This window comes from Rattus norvegicus, chromosome 4 (assembly GCF_021556685.1).
Source record: "Rattus norvegicus strain SHRSP/BbbUtx chromosome 4, alternate assembly SHRSP_T2T, whole genome shotgun sequence".
Lineage (NCBI taxonomy): Eukaryota > Metazoa > Chordata > Mammalia > Rodentia > Muridae > Rattus > Rattus norvegicus.
The window spans coordinates 152,355,597-152,370,972 of record NC_141537.1 but is presented as its reverse complement, the minus strand read 5'-3'; the positions used below and the strand labels follow the sequence as shown (position 1 = coordinate 152,370,972).

General features: G+C 44.6%; 1 long non-coding RNA gene across 1 annotated transcript; it reads left to right on the top strand.

Annotated features, from left to right (window-relative positions):
- Positions 1-3,434: 3,434 nt before the first annotated feature.
- Positions 3,435-13,673, top strand: LOC108350876 (uncharacterized). Its single transcript, XR_015687267.1, has 4 exons — positions 3,435-3,568; positions 10,997-11,321; positions 12,104-12,189; positions 13,589-13,673. It is a non-coding gene; the product is annotated as an uncharacterized LOC108350876 (long non-coding RNA).
- Positions 13,674-15,376: the final 1,703 nt, after the last annotated feature.

Here is a 15,376-nt window from a genome sequence, read left to right as displayed (position 1 = left end):
CATTTAAAAGTCTTTCCCAGTTCAAGCAGTTTAGGTACAGAGTATACCCCGACCCTCATAATTTTTAAATTAAGCTCTATCTGCATGTTAAATCGTGAGCTTCCTCTTCCTCTCAATTAAAGGTCACGCCTGAGAGGTGACAACATGCACCACAATGACCCTGTTCTTTTCTTCCTCACTCTTCAATTTCTCCATGGGTTCCAAACTTTTCCATTTCAAGAAGAGCTTTTATAAACAGGTCTAACTTGCACTGCCTTGTTCTTTTGCTTCTCCCAAGCTGTAGAAATGAGAAGCCAGTGCCCTCATCTCAGCCTCCCCTTCATTTACCTCATCTGCCAAATCACAGGCTTCTGTGGAGGATGACAGTCACATGTCCCTTCACTGCTGTAACTCCTTTACACAAACATGGTCTCTTAGAGCAGTCATCTGCCTCAGGTGCATTTCTTACCACAAGTAGGAACAATGCAACTCCACAGAAGCTTCCCAGTCCTGCAAGGACTGAAATATCTGCTGTAAACATGCATCCATTCTCAAGGATTCTCTCTTCTCCTGTAGCTGGTCCCACTCAGGCATGTCCCTTCATATCACACAGAAGACTGACATGCAGAGTTTGCCCCAACACACACTCCTTCAGATGATTCCATTCTGGTGACACATTGCACTGCCCACTGGGACTCACACCACACAGGGAAGGATGGTTGTGTCAGAATTGTCTCCACAGGTGTCTACCCTCAGGTTCTTCAGCCCTGGTTGCCTGGTTGCCTGGTTGCCTGGTTGCCTGGTTGCCTGGTTGCCTGGTTGCCTGGTTGCCTGGTTGCCTGGTTGCCTGGTTGCCTGGTTGCCTGGTTGCCTGGTTGCCTGGTTGCCTGGTTGCCTGGTTGCCTGGTTGCCTGGTTGTCTATTCAGAGCCAAGACCATGTAAGTTTTCCCCCAAATCTTACCTTCATCTCTGCTCTGTCTCTGTTAGGATGCCAAGCAAATTGTGTGACATAGAGAATGGATAACAGAATCAAGCACCCACAAAGTACCAAAGTTCAACTTGGTTGGTCAATGAGTTTGTTTGGGTTACTTACAGGAGCATGAACAATTCAGAGGAAAATCAGCCATTGAAAGCCACCTTAGCATGGATGTGGATGGCGGCTAATGGGAGCTGGAACCCTGGAACTCTCTGCATGACTTGCAGCAGTTCTACAGGTCAAAGAATGTCCCAACCCAAGGGAGCTCAGTTGGTCAAAGTCTTCCCTGCCCACCAGTTGTTTATTGCTTCTGGAACCTCAGGGAGGGGCCTTGCGAATCCTCGATGCTTCAGCTTTCCCTGACATAGGAAGTTTGCTTCTATCCTGAGTTTCATGAGTCTCCCCCAATATCGAATTTGTCTAGAAACTGCCACACAAGAGATACTTAACTCGCAGATAAAGTATGCCAGTGGTGAGACCTTGAAGAGCTTCTGTTGCCATGGATCTCTTTGGAGATCTTACCATTCTGCTGGCCTCCAGGAGCTCCATTATTGACAAGCTGCTACTACCCTGCCTTGGGTTTCATAAAGGCCTCCTTTATAGTCATGATTGGTTAAGTCATTGCCCCCCCATCCCTGGAGGTGGGACCAATCTGCCTTGGTCTTTCTGGGGACCAAATACCATCTTGAAATGCCTCAGCCTTCTGTCCGTTTGCTAACATAGTAATATAGAACATACAATGTACAGGCTTTAGGAACTTAGGAATTGTATCTCAGGAATTGTGCACGAAGACCAAATATATGTTTCACAATAGTGCACTGGTCTTTTTTAGCTAAAAAGAGAAATTAGTAGTGCAGTGGGACCCTGTCAACAGCCAGGCCTTTTATCCTGATTTTGCTCTTTAATACTCATTATCTGCCTTCAAAGCAGGGAGACCCGCTATCTTTTTATTTCATAGGCTAGATGTGGAATTTGGCAGTTGGGGAGGTACTATTCCACCAAGCACAGAGATAAATACATGTATTACTTCCAGGCCTTGGGGGCAATCAAACCTTGGAAGCAACCTGTGGGAGAATCTATGTACAACTGCAGATCTTGGAGAAAGATGCTTTTAAAGTAGGTGCGTGTGTTTTAAAACTCTTATTTTTCCGGTGACATCACTGTAAATTCAAACACTGAGCAAGGTTATTGTATTTTTCTAGGCACTATTAAGAAAGAATATGGCAAAGAAATTATTGGTCTTGCCAATAAGTAGAAGAAATACATTTGTACTGTCAAGAAAACTAAAGTCAACTCTTGGAGGGTCCTCAGCCAACCAGGATTTGGAGTGCAGACAGATGGAGCTGCCTGTCACTCCCTCCTTAGTTACAGCAGAGCCAGCCAGTTCCTCAGCAGAGGGAAGAATGGCCGCTGAGTTTGCTGCCAAGTATTTGGTGATACTCTCAAGGCTTTTCCCTCCACACGTGCATGAAGAGATTCCTCAGGAGAGCACATCTGATCGGTGTTGAAGCCCTTTCAGCATAGCTCATTGTTTTATTAGATATCAGTCCCTTTCTCCTTGAATGTCTTTACAGCTTCAAATCGCTGATACATACATGCAGCTATTCACCATGTATTTGTTTTGGGTACCCAGGGAATACAGACAGAGGAGACGGGCCATTTCCTGGAGTCAGTGTTCTAGGGAGGGATCTGGATGCACCAAGGAATCCAAATCCAGTCAGATCTGTTCTGAGTGGGTAAACCACAGGGCCCTGCAGGAGTGCGAGTCAGGGTGTCTCCAATGGATTCTGGGAAGTTGAAACTTGGGAGGCTGGGCTGCTACAGAGAGAGGAAAGGGCTAGTGAGAGCGTTCAGGAGCAGATTGTTGAAGTGAGAAGTTGCAAGCTGGCAATGACAGAGGAAAGTGGCCTAGAGCGATTTCTTGGGCCACCTGGTCGGGGGTCTCTGCTGTTGATAGAAGAAACTGGAACAATTACCCTGTTGAGAGTTCTGGGCGAGAGAATTCTAGTCCATTGTCTCCAGATAAATGTGACTTACACGCGAGATGGAAAGGGCTCACCCAGAGAACCAGTGAGACAGAAGGAACGCTGTCCTAAGACAAAAACAGCATCCGCTGCTAACACACAGGTGGCTCCCAAAGTCTCTGAGGAAAAGGCCCCAGAAAACAGCAAGCCTTTTGTTCCAATTTGGAGCTTCCTCAGAAATGCTGTACTTCGAGAGTGTAGTGGCTATTAGATTTGCCTCAAAGATTGGTTCAGCTTAGCTAGCATGACAGGGAGGGAAGAAAGGCTACTCCTAGCACCCCAGCTGCCTAAAGTTCTAGCATGCTCTGAATATGTTCCCCAGCATTCATGCTTTGGAAACAATCCACAGATTCATAACTTGATGGTATTTAGAGGCGGGGCCTTTGGGAGATCACTGGGCTTAGATGAGGTCATAATGGTGCTTCCTATCCCATCATGACACTGGTGGCTTTGAAAGAAGAGGAGGAGAGATGGAAACTAACAAGCTCACTCTGTCTTGCCTTACGGCCTCTCACGCTGCTTCAGTGCTCTCCGTGGGCTTGAAGGCCTTCACTGGCTGCAGCCCCTGGATCTCGGGCCTGCGGAACTGTGAGTTGAATACACCTCATAAAGAAAATGGATGACAGACTTTGGTTTTATCTTGAGAATAAAACAGGAGCTTGCCTGGGATTTCAAGGGAAGTCCTAGACAGCTAGATCATTGCAGAAACTTTGAAAAGCTCTTATATGGGCTCAGCAGAGACAGATCTTCAGTAATGAAGAGGGAAGAGAATGCCAGAGGCTGTAGGACAAACTCACCCATGGAAGAATGTCTATCGAGTGTTCTCGTCAGAGCAACAGAGACCAGGAGCAAGTGACATGCTGTTCCTTTAGAATGCTTCTTTATTGTCTATTTATAAGCATCCTGCACTCCACAAATGTGTATGAAACTGTCATTTAAAATAAAGGTCATTGACCAAGCAGAACCGTGGTGAGAACCCAGCTCACTGCTTCCTTGCAATGTTGGTACACTACTTAAAAACAAGTAAAATGAAGTATCTAAGATGTAGGCTACTCTTTTTTTTATTATTTATTTTATGTATATGAGTGCACTGTCACTGTCTTCAGACACACCTGAATAGGGCATCAGATCTCATTACAGATGGTTGTGAGCCACCATGTGGTTGCTGGGATTTGAACTCAGGATCTCTGGAAGAGCAGTCAGTGCTCTTAACTGCTGAACCATCTCTCCAGCCCCTACTCTAATTAACTTAATCATTCCACAATTTAGGCATCAAAATGTCACGGTGTACACCATGATTATTTACAAGTATTGTCATTTAAATATTCTTTTTTAAATTTAAATTTTATATTTTTTATCGAAAATAAATTCTTTTCTCACACAATACAACCTGATCACAGTTCCCCCTTCTCCACTCCTCCAAGTTGCCCCTCACCTCCTATCTTCCTCAGATCTACTACTCCTCTGTTTCCTCTTCAGAAAAGAGCAGGCCTCCAAGAGATGACAGCGAAACAGGACAAAACCAGATACAATAAGACGAGGCATAAGCCTTCATATCAAGGCTGGACAAGGCAGCCCAATAGGAAGAAAAGAGTTTCAAGAGCAGCCAAAAGAGTCACTGTTCCCATTGTTAGGAGCCCTATATACGTCCATAACTTCCACAACGTACATTCAGCCTCTTGAGTTACACAACTCAAAGGCTATAGGGCAGTTCACTTATCACCACATTGAACACAAGAATATGGTCACCACCACCCAAAGGAACCCCATATCTTTGCCTGTTGATTTGCTTTCCTGTAGGCCTCCAACTCATACTCACCAAGATACTGTTTGTCACTATGTATTTATATCTTCTGGATACTTCACACAAATGATGTCATGGACTATGTAGCCTTTTCCCTATTTTAGCTCATTCCAACCTTCCTTTTCTTTATTCCAGTGGTCACTCAGTCTATCACATATTGATATTGTATTTCATCTCTTATGTCTGAATAATATTTCTTGTGTAGGCATAATGTTCTTTGTTTATCTATTTCTTGCTTGACGGACATTGAGTTGTTTCCACTTAGGGCTATTTTATGAATAGTATCCTAGGTACATTTGTGTAAAAGTTTTTGTATAAACATATAGTTTTAGTTCTCTTGGGTCTATACTTTAGTTTGGAGTTGGGTTTCTGGCTCATAAGTAACTCTATATCTATGTTTAGTATTTTGAGAAACTGCCAATTTCCCCCCATGTGAACGCACTGTTTACATCTTCCCTCAGTGATGAATGAGGATTCCAGTTTCTTCATGCCCTTCCCAGAACTTTCCACTGTCTATACCTGTTACTATTACAGCCAGCCTCACTGTGGGAAACAGGATCTCATTCTGGTTTGACTTGCAATTTTTCTAACGATACTGATGCTTAGATCCTTTTAACGTATTAATTCACTACTTTCTGCATTGAGAGAGAGGCCTATTCTAATCCTCTGCCTACTCTTCATTGTACTATTTAGTTTCGTGTGGAGTTTCAATATTCCTTATTTATCTTGGATGTGAGCTCTTTCTTCAGATATAGGATATGATCAGAGTATGTCTATTACTAGGAAAACAAGTAACAGCAAATGTTGGGGAGAATGTGGGCAAAGAGGGGCCTGTGCCCTGTTTGTGGTATTGTAAACCAGGACAGCCACTGGAAAATGGGGTAGAGGTTTCCCAAAAAGCTAAAAACATGTCTCCTACTGTAGAGATCCTTCTTCATTCGTGTCTGTTGTTGCTCTGTCCATACAGCAAGGAAATGAAGCTTAGATGTTTGTCAGTAGATGAGATGAGAAAGAACACGTGGAACCACACACAGCAGAATTTTATTGAGTCATAAAAGAAAACAAAAGAAAAAAAGAAAGAAATTTCTGGGAAAATAGGTGGAACCAGCACCTAACATTAGAAAGAGAAAGTGTCTTAAGGTTTGCTGCTATGAACAGACACCATGACCAAGGCAACTCTTATAAAGGATAACATTTAACTGGGGCTGGCTTAGAGGTTCAGAGGTTCAGTCCATTATCATCAAGGCAGGAGCATGGCAGCATCCAGGCAGGCCTGGTGCTGGTGGAGCTGAGAGTTCTACATCTTCATCTGAAGGCTGCTAGCAGAATACTAGCTTCCAGGCAGCTAGGATGAGGGTCTTAAAGCTCACATCCAGTGACACACCCACTCCAACAAGGTCACACCTTCTAATAGTGCCACTCCCTAGGCCAATCATATACAAACCATAACAGAAAGGCTACATATTCTCTTTCCTATGCAGATTCTAATGTCCATTTATGCATTTTTGTGTGTGTGGGAGGGCGTGTCCCCCATCTGCTAAACACCCAGGAGAGCAGGCCCTGTTCCTTGCCTGGGCAGCGTGGTATAGCAGTCCCTGGTTAGGGGGGCAGGGAGGCTGTGTTTCATTGGTGAGACAGCCAGGAAGACATGAGAGTAGAGACCCACAGGCTGACCAGCTCAGATACCTCTCAGGTCCAGATTGAGGCTTTGAATTGGCTCACCCCAACATCTACGCCATCAATGAACTTTTGGAGTACATGAAGGGTCAGTCCTACAGATCTAAAACTACAGGCTCTGCACAACACAAGGAAGCAACAGGATATCTAAGAGGAGGCCCAGTGAGGATCCAATATTGACAGTAGCAGAAGCCAGAGGCTTCAAATCAGACCAATGATTCATTGCTATGAACATTTGCAAGACGTGTAGACAAAATGGCTATACTATGGGATGGATGCACTGTGACACAACAAGAATTTTTTCTCTGTTGGGAAGGGTTCGAGGGTGGAGGGTAGGTACCAGGAAAGGGGGAGATAAGTGGGATTGGGGTGCATGATATGAAATTCACAAAGAACCAATAAAAAGTTAAAAAAGAACATTTGCTGTTCTGGGTTCTATTCCAGCACACACACACACACACACACACACACACACACACACACACACACACCAGCTCACAACCATCTGTAACTCCAGTTCCAGGTGATCCAATGCCCTCTTCTGGGATTAGGAACACACATGGTACACATACACGAAAGAAAAACACTCATACATTAAAAAAAAGATAAAAAAGAAAATATTAGACTTCCTCATTGAATTGCCTTGGCCCCCTGGTCAACAATCAATACACAGTAAGGTTCACTGGGTTCAATCTGTGTCTCCATGCTGTTTTGATTACTGCAGATTTTTAATAAGTTTAGAAGTAGGAAAGTGAAACTTCCAACTTTTGTATTTTTTCAGGATTGTTTGGGGCATTATAAGTCTCTAGGATAAGTGTGTTCATTTTTATTAAAATATTTTGAAACCTACTTATTATTTTGATAATAATTGCATTCAATATGGAGACAAATTTGGGGAGTGATGCAACTTTATACACCAAGCACCCTAATCTATGAGCACAGGGCGTGTTTCAAGCTTACCGAGGTCTATATTTCAGCCATATCCCACAGTTCATGGAATAACACGCATCTTCTATGTCTTTGATCAAATTTGCTTCTTACTGTCCTATCCCTTCTTGGACCAAAAGAGTCAGAATTGGCATTTTGATTTTATCTTTGGATTTTTTTTCATTATTGATGTATAGACATTCAGTTGATTTTTTTTTCTTGTACTGATTGCTCTGGTGAATCCAGTTAGTAAGTCAGGGATTTTCATGCTAGTTGATTTTGAGACACTTCCGTGTAAGTCTTCTGTCATAAGTTAGGTGACACGTGCCTGCTCGATTGTGTCGCTCCATGGCCCAGCACTTGTAGCACTGAGTGGAGCAGCATGACAGAGACATACGGCCCCCAGTTCATTCTTGGTTTAGTGTAAAAGCATTGAGTCTCTTATTGCTTGTGGAACCCACAACAGATTTTCAAGTTCCCTTTCTTGAGGAATTTCACTTCTATTCCAGGGCGCAGGAATGTCTTTTTAAATCAAGGGACTGGCAGGTAATTTATAGTTCAGAAGGAAGAAAAGGTCTGTGCGTAGCAAGATTATTTGGGAATGAAGTTATCTAAGTTAAACGAAGAAACGTAAGTGTTAGTAGTGCTTCCCATGAGGCACGGGTTTAGGGATTTCTGCAAAGAACACACAAATGGAAAAAGAAAAACCACAAGGCATGGGAAGAAAAAGGAAAAGAACTGAAATGCATAATCTTTATTTACTGAAGTTTCAGAAATTGAATTTGATGACTAAAGTGAAAATGATAACACTGTGAATACAACAGTATTGAACAAGGAAGGCACTAACACAGTAAGAAATAGAGGGAAGGGGGGCATTATGGGAGGAGTTGGAAAGGGGAAGGGAGTGACGACGATGTAAATCGTAATTATAGGACTCATGAAAGTCTCAAAAAGTAAAAATTTAACTAAAATTTAAATAGGATGAACTTGAGTTATGAAAGAGGCTATACAGCTAGTTGTTTTTCTAGTTCCGACTCTGCCACAGATTTCTCACTTCTGGTGGTAGATAAGTGCATAGAAATACACTCAGAGGTGAGAGTGTGAAGTGCACTGTGCAACTCCCCAGTTTGAGAATCCCTGTCCTAACTGTGTAGTTCACTGAGATGTGTAGTCTCTGGGTCTGCTTAATTTCAGTGTGGTGTTCTTGACTTCCCAAGGTTTGCTTTTGTCGTCGTCATCATTGTTGTTGTTGTTTTCTTTTGTTTTTATAATAACGTTAATTGAAAAGGAAAAAAAACCCCAGAATTCTATCATTCTCATGGCTGAGAGGTATTACATTGTATATAAGTCCCACTTCCAAAACAGACATTCCTCAACTGGTACAAAGGACACATAGTCTCAAACAGAAGCATGTCTAGGAGCATTTCAAAGATTGTTAGAAATTGTCCTCCCTTCTAAGCCAAAACTCACTTAATGATTCCTTTTTTAAGATGAAACTCAAGTCAGCAACTGAAATAGCAAGTTTTAAAATCAAACATCCTAGTACAACACAATCCGAAAATACACTGCCTAGGTACTTAGTTGTGGGAGAATGGTAAGATAGTAAAACTCTTGGTTTTCTGTAATTAAACCATTATGCTTCTAGACGAGCAGAAAACATGCGTGTGTCACAAAACCACTTTAATCCAGAATGCATAATGGTCTTGGATCTAAGCTCAGTTGTTTCAGGCAGTGTGAGGGGCTACAGAGTGACTGCAGAACGCACGATGTTGTTCAGAACTACGGCTGCCGTGAAGGTTACCACAGAAACACACACCTCACGTTCATTGTATGTTTGACTTTGAAATAGGCCTTGGTTGCTGCACATTCCAAAAATCTTTTAACACTGTCAAGGTTTTGAGACCCCCATTCAGGTGTGTGACTCCATGTAAGGTTGCTACCCACTGTTTAAGGGACACAAGGCAATGGGAGAAGGTTGGTGAGGAGACGGATTAGTCTGGAGTGGAGATTTATAACCCAGAAAAGTCAGCTCTCAAATGTCATTAGGGTAAGACAGAAGAATCTACTTGGAAAGGGTTTCTCTGGGGACTCCTGGATAGGAGGTTACATCACAGACAAAGAATTTGGAAGCAGCCCCTCGTTTTCATAATATTATTAAGACTAGGCTACTGCGATCGCCTGGCCAGCAGTGACTTCCTTCGGCTCTCACGGATGGCCTTTTTTTTTGGTAAGACTCGTAAGGGATTGACATTTGCTACTTGAGAGCAAGGCTTTCCCACCTAACACTCAGCAGAGGTGAGAGCATACATCCTTGAGATCCTGTAGTGACCCTGATTTTCATGTTCCTGATGCTCGTTGGTTTCAGCTTTCCAGACCGCTTTCCACAGTGTGTCCTGGGCCCATCAAGACTGACGATGAGCCTAGAAAAGAAGCCGTGGGGTTACTTAGAAGTCATTTTCAAGTTCGAGCTTCGTGTCTGAGCCTTGGATGGGAAAGCATCCTACATGGGTCCATAGCCTCCCAAACAGAGATTAAATATGGAGACAAGAAAGCAGTAAAAGTTATAGAGGCTTTTACTAAGCAAAGTCGAACATCTGGATATTTAGGGGGAAAAAAAACCCAGATATTTTATGGTGCTTTTCAATTTTCTTGTAGATATTTTACTTCATGCATTTACAGATGTGAGGTGAGTTCTAGGAGTATGTGGACGTGCGCAGTGAATTTAGTGGGCATTGGGCTGGAACTGCTAAACATCCCATGCCATTCCAAGTGAACATCTTGGATTTGCGTTACTGCGGGCTGATGACAGCAAGCGTGTGTTATGTTACAACAATCTGCCGTGGCACTAATAGCTTTGGTGTGTGATAAATGCATTGGATCCCCAAGGAAGTCCATGCAGAGGTTAACTTCATCCAAACAAGTTATATATATAGCTTCCCTCTCACTAAATCTTGCAAGTCTCCCACTTTCCAATGACACCAGAGTCAGAGCAATATTTTTGTATAATAATTTCGGCTACGTGATGAGTGTTTCCAGCACAGAATCTCGTGTCACTCCAGATATGTCCTGTGATGGTGCGCGTAATTAGGAGTGAGTGCACAGCAAGCCTTACTCGGGAGAGTTCCTTGAGATATTACACCGAGGCTGTGGAATGGTTGAGCCTAATGGGGTTGGTTTTGAGAGCCAACTGTACACAGTCTCCAGGGCGGAATGAGCGCGGAATGATCCATGGAGGAAAATGCACATCGGTTCTCTCCGTGCTCATAAACATGTGGCCACTGGGCTCAATGCCACTTTCAGAGGATGGGAAGATGAATACAGTCCATTATAGAGTTCGAGAAAGTGTGAAGATCTGAGGGTGGAAAGAGAGAGAGAGAGAGAGAGAGAGAGAGAGAGAGAGAGAGAGAGAGAGAGAGGGGAAAGCCACCCTCTGCTCTAGGTGAGCAGTGAGTGGTAAGCCCCACCTGTCCTGAGCAGTCTGGTATAGCTCTCCAACATAAGCCTGAGTTATATTCTGCTTTGAGGACAGGGAGGATTGTGGAAAATCCTGTTAGGCTTTCTCACCCAATGCTCCTTGCTCCTGAATACAGTTCTTTTTCTCTGTCTAGGCAAACGAGAGCATATTTTGGAACCCAGAGGACTCCTGGTTGAAGTCATTTGGTTTTTCTACACTCGAATCACACCTATTGACACTCAGATGAGAATGAAGTCCTCTGCCCAGAGTGTTTATGTGGCTCCTGTGTCGTCCAAGTGAAGTCGGACTGCACTGAGCCATCACAGAAGACAGTCCTGCGTGCACACTCAGGAGGGCTGCCGAGCATCTGTGTGGGGCAGCATTCCACCATGGGGATGCTGGCATGCTTCTGTTATGAGCACTCTGCTGTAGGGACCTGCTGTATTTGTCACACTGCAGCAGGAAAGGGGCAGCACAGGGTGAGATTAGATTTCTGAGCCAGTGGTGTTAGCTCTAGAGACGGAGATGGGACAAGACATGTCTAACCGGTGTGCTTGCCTCTCACTTTCATTCTGGATACCAGTTGTAAGTCTCTCTCTCTCTCTCTCTCTCTCTCTCTCTCTCTCTCTCCCCTCCCTCCCCCTATCCCTCTTTCCTTCCCTTCTTCCCTTCTATCCTTTCTTTTTCTTGGGTCTTTCTGTATAGCCCCAGCTACAGAAAACTCAGGATCCTCCTACCTCAGGCCACAAGTGGTCGGATTACTGACACACCACACTCAACCTTCCCAAGCTTCCCTTTTGAGGAGAATAAATATTGATCAAGGTCCAGGTGAAGAAACATGGTCTGGATGAAAGTGCTGCTGGATGGCTATCCTCACACAGAAGGCTAACCTTGTCCTGATGGGAGGTTTAGGACTGTGTTCTAGGCTCCCCTGTCCTTTATGCTCGACATTAAACAGCAAGAAGAAAGGAAGGTGAAGGTTGAGGAGGCAAGCTCATCAAATGGTGTGTCTACAGAGGAAATAGATGTGTGAGGCTGGTGGGCAACTATAAAATTAGGTGCTTTTCTCCTCTTATCAAAGAGTAAAACCATGCCCTTGGTAGTACTTAGGCAACAATGCACAATGTCCTCTAATGTCATATCTGCCAATCATACTGCTTGAGTGTCTTTTTGTGACACCACGGCCATGGCGACTCTTATAAAGGAAAGCATTTAATGGTGCTGGCTTACAGTTTAGAGGTTTGTTCCATTGTCATCATAGAAAGAATCGTGGCAGCGCACAGACAGACATGGTGCTGGAGAGGAGCTGAGCTCTACAACTGAATCTGCAGGCAGCAGGAGGAGAAGGTGAGCCACTGGGTCTGGTTTGAGCATCTGAAACCTCAAAGTCTATACCCAGTGACATATTTTTTCCTATAAGGCCACACCTAGCCCACAAAGCCACACTTCCTAATAGTGTCACTTTCTATAAGCCTATGGGAACCATTTTCATTCAAACCACCACAGTGGTGTTCCCTGGAACCCAGTTGGGAAATAATGCACCAACTATCAGGATACAAGCAGCACTAAGCAATCAGCTGGGCATTTCTGAATAAATGGCTCAGGCTCCTGAGAGGGACACATGTTAAAGACAGTCCATCTTGGCACCCTGCCTGACTTGAGTCAGGAACACATAAATTTCTTTCTATTACAGTTAGGAATGGCCATGTTCAGGGCATTATGTAATTTTATAAATACAACAAATCTTGGAGGTGGGTGCTCTTATTAGACTCATTTAATAAGTGGGGGCAGTTGAGGTTATGCAAGGTTGCCTAGCCACACAGGTAGGACTCGGGCTGTTTGTTGTAAGCTCCTGGGATCATGACGTAACTGAGAGACAAGGTCAGGTACCAGACAAAGGTCAAAAGCAGAGGCGAACCAGCTAGAACAATCTGCCTTGTGTGCAGATACAGTCATGGAAGGGATGCATGTGTTTGGACAGGGACAGAGAAGCGGTTTATACCTGGATTAGGAAGCTGCATATTGGGACGTGCAGGCTACTCAGTGTATCTGTGGACTGCTGCAGTGTCCGATGCCTGTCGTTAGGGAACGAGTCATCAGGCCAGGAACAAAGATGGAGTCTTGGAGCAGCACTTCCTCTTGTTTGGAGTGAATTAGCAGCTGTGACTTCCAAGCTGAAAGGAAGTGTGGAGAGGACTGGCTTTATGTAAAACCCGGTGGGGGGCTCAGCAGGGTCTGCCCAAGGTAGGAGGACAGTTAGGAAGGAGATAAAAGTCCTGCCAGTCCTAGGAGAACTAACATGTTTTAGGGCTCTAAAGACATCCAACAGTCATTCTCCTGCTGATACATATCTTTGGTTTTTGCCCTGAGCCCATCCTTTCAATCTAGCACATAGGGACAAAAGAGGGTGTGGTCCTACCTTGTAAACTGTACCCGTAAAGAAAGACAGACTGCCTGGCTCAGATACTTCTCAAGCATTTGTCTTGTAAGGTAAGGTGGGCTGGTGGTTAGGAGTGTGTGGTCTAGGAGAGCAGTAGCTCATAGTCAAAGCTGTCTATGTGGGCTGTTCCCACGGCTCTCTGTCTACTACTCCAGCCTGATGCCAGTCCCTAAGGTCAGAATAGCTTAATGCCTCACATTAAGCCTTTGTTTTAGGCCTACTCAGATTAATACCAGACTTTGTACACGAGCCAAGAAAATGTGCACGGGCTTTAACACCGTTGCTGCACCACTGTTTACTTTCCAGGATGCCCGGGGAATCTGGAACTGCCCCTCTTCGGAATCTGCAAAGTGTTGGTGTCATTAAACATTTTCAGACTTTTGATCATCCAGCCCCAAGCTCTGCACATAGATCCAAGCTGGGAAACGGGCGTGGGCCGGTCAGGTGACTGATAGATTTATCTGTGGGAGCTCAGAGGGCCTGGCCAGGTCTCATCAGCCACCAAACAGACCTCTTCCTGGTGCGGGAGCTGTCAGGACGTGCGAATGAGGCGTATAGAGAGACTCTGAAAGGCGCATGGTGATTTATGGAGTATTTCAGACCACAGAATCCCATAAAGTAAGATGCAAAAACTTCTGAGTAAAGGGAGGGAATCGGCCATCAGGGCCATCAAAAGGCAGCTCTTCAGGAACGTGGTTCAGTCTGTCTCTCCCCTACTTCAGGGCTAGGGAGTCCCTGTCAGCTGGCATCTGTGTCTTCTCTGCACCCTTTGGGCAGCTGAGTGGCCCAGCTACTCCACAGATGATCTCCCTCAGAGGCTCCTCCCAAGTCTCAGGCAATGGCAGCATCTTGTTTTATGGCGAACAGTTCCTCACTGCCACATATAGGAAGCCCCCGAGCACGGCTGACCGCATGTGGGCAGGGGTGCCCTGAAGCGTCTTGAAAACGAAATCAGTCCCAGTCTGGAGTGTTATTTAAGTAATCATATGAGGCTACTGATTGTAGGCAATGTCATTAGCGAACGCTGTTGGCGCCCCCTAGCGGAAGATATGAGCCCACACCTCCATTAGAACAGTGAAACAAAGTCACTGTAGGCCCAAGAAAGCCATTAACTCATAAGTCTGTAAATCTAAGGTTCAAGGTAAACGTTTTATTGGCTCTCTTGGTATTGCGACTCAGGAATCTGGCGCCAGCTTAGTTGGCGTCCATATTCCCTTTACATGGTGCTGCCTGAATTTCTTGGTAGCTCTTGGCTGACTCAACAGGCACAGGAGCTGCTGCTGCTGAGCGTGGAACAGAGACTCAGCATAACTCTGCCTGCTATCTATTGTCTGTCTGTGGTCTAGGAGGGCAAGCTTTCTCTTGCCTTCTCTCCGCACGTTGCCAGCTAGGGTTGCCGGACTCTGTGCTCAGTCTGGAGTCCACGGTAAAGCACAGACTCAAGGAGCACTGCCCGTTCAGCACACCCTGCCTTCCCTCACCTTACAGAGGTGCTTTGCTTGCGTGATGAATTACTTGCAAGGCTTTTTGTCTGACTTAGAAAGAAGTCTGTGTGGACCTCTGCAGAACTCAGTTTGGGAGACTACAGAATTGTCACCTCTCCCCATTTCTGGTTTATTTCTTTATCCTTTCATGATGAAAGTGTCAGTTCCCTGGAACTCCAATAAACCCCTTCACTTGCGTTGTCTTTACTGCACATGAATGGTTGGCTCCGAACAGCCCAGGACGATGATGAAAACATTTACACTTTTGTGATTTGTTTTTTTTACAGTCTTTTTCTTCTGTGTATTTATGCCATGAGCCAGCAAAGTGCGACGTATTTCTGTCAGTGACCTTTTGTTCTGTAGGGATTTTACATCTTAAATATAATTATACTATAATTATGCAACAAGTCTTTACCAAGTCAGTCTGCCAATGGAAAGGTTATTACGTCTACTTCCCCATTCCCTCATCTTGTTCTCTTCTCCGAATCGTGACCTTTAAATCTCTTTGGTGCTGTTCTGCTGGCTTTGGCGTGTGTGTGTGTGTGTGTGTGTGTGTGTGTGTGTGCGCGATTTTTATATTGTAGCAATGTGTATTCTCTGTGGAGTATAT